This window comes from Vigna radiata, chromosome 1, assembly GCF_000741045.1.
Source record: "Vigna radiata var. radiata cultivar VC1973A chromosome 1, Vradiata_ver6, whole genome shotgun sequence".
Lineage (NCBI taxonomy): Eukaryota > Viridiplantae > Streptophyta > Magnoliopsida > Fabales > Fabaceae > Vigna > Vigna radiata.
In genome coordinates, this window is record NC_028351.1 from 25407151 (window position 1) to 25409059 (window position 1909).

Below are 1909 nucleotides of genomic sequence, written 5' to 3' on the forward strand. Positions count from 1 at the left end.
TCAATTTGTTCTTGTTTTATTTTATTTCTTTTAAATATTGTTTTTCTTTCTTAAAAAAATGGGTAAATTCAAAAATTATAAAAAGTGATTTTTTTTAGTGTTTCTTTTAACACTTAATTATTTTTTTTATAAGCTGTAATATATTTTCTACCTTTTAGATTTTCCTTAAAAAATACTTACGTTTTTTAAATATTTACATGAAACATTATTTTGATATTATAAATAAAAATTAATAAAAATGAAAGATAAAATAATATAAAAAAAATAATAAAAAATATAATTTAAAAGTTTTAGTACATGTGCGACCATTCTGTCGGCCTTGTGCTTAAAACCTTTTCCCTCTTTTTTCAAGAACTATCAAAAATTTATTTTAAAAGGTTTTAGTACATGTGTGACCATTCTGTCGGCCTTGTGCTGAAAACCTTTCTCTTCTTCTTTGAAAAACTATAAAAAATTTATTTTAAAAGGTTTTAGTACATGTGCGACAATTCTGTCGGCCTTGTATTGAAAACCTTTTTCTTCTTTTTTCAAAAAAAACTCAACAAAAATTATTTTAAAAGGTTTTAAGCACACGTGCGACCATTCTGTCGACCTTGTGCTGAAAACCTTTTTTCTTCTCCTTTCAAAAAATCAACAGAAAAATTATTTTAAAAGGTTTAAGCACACGTGCGACCATTCGCGCAGGCCTTGTGCTAAAAAACCTTTCCTCTTTTATATAAAAAAATACCAAAAAATATAAAATCTTCAAAAACTAAACATTTTCAAACAAACAAACAATCTCTCAACTAGAACTACGTAACCCTGATTTCACATTTTCAATGAGAATACGTAGGAGCAAGGTCAATCCTTCTCGGGCACAAAAAGCACAAAAAATATGTTGTTTTCTTTAGAGTTTTATTTTTAGGGGAAATTAAACATTTTGAAAACCACATCAAATTCGTGTATTTAATTAAAGGTACTGCCTTAGGATAGGCGTTGTGGGGTGCTAACACCTTCCCCACACATAACCGACTTTCAAAACCAGAATTTGGTTTTGTAGACCTTGCCTTATCTTTTATGGTTTTTTTCGTAGTTTTCCAAAATAAAATATGGTGGCGACTCCAAACTCTTTTTCAAACACGTTTTCTTTTTTGGATTGTCGTCCCGTCGCGATTCTAGTTGCGACAGATGGCGACTCCGCTGGGGATAATGCGAGAGTCAGACCATTTAATTAGATGCGCGAATTTAATGTGGTTTAACTTTATTTTTTTGTCCCTTTTTCTTTTTCATATTTGTATTGTTCTCATATGTGTTTTATATTTATTGGATATTGAACCCTAGGATAGAAACGATGTTTATATCTGCTTGGGAATTTTTCTGGTTGTTTTGCAGGTCAGGGTTTGGGTGCATTGCATTCTCCCTTCACACACACACTTTTTGCATATCATGAGTGGGGCCCTAGACCCGGGCCTGAGTGTAGCTTAGAAATAGAGGGGTTGTGTAGCGGTGCCACTTGTGCCATACTGCCTGTTTGGCCATCGTGAGAACCCCAGCTAGAGTCTGTTCTCTTCATTTGTATTTTCACACCTAGTTGATTACTCGACTGTTGTGGAGAAGCTATGGACGGGGCCATAGCTCTAGTGACCATTGATCCTTAGGCTCAGGGAACCATCCTTGTGAGATTGCATATACTTAACCTTGAATCTTAAGTGTCGAACCTTCGTAGGGGCACAAAGGGAGATGTGTGCAGTCTTCTAATCCTCATTTTCATTTAATAAAATCACGCATCTTGTGCATTTCTTGAGTCACTTGTCTTTCTTGCGAATCGTCAAACTCATGTTTTTCAAAAATAACAAAAAATGATAAATCAAAAACAAAAGTTGGAGTGTCAGACTTTTCCGAGGTCAAACATTTAATCAAAAATAACATT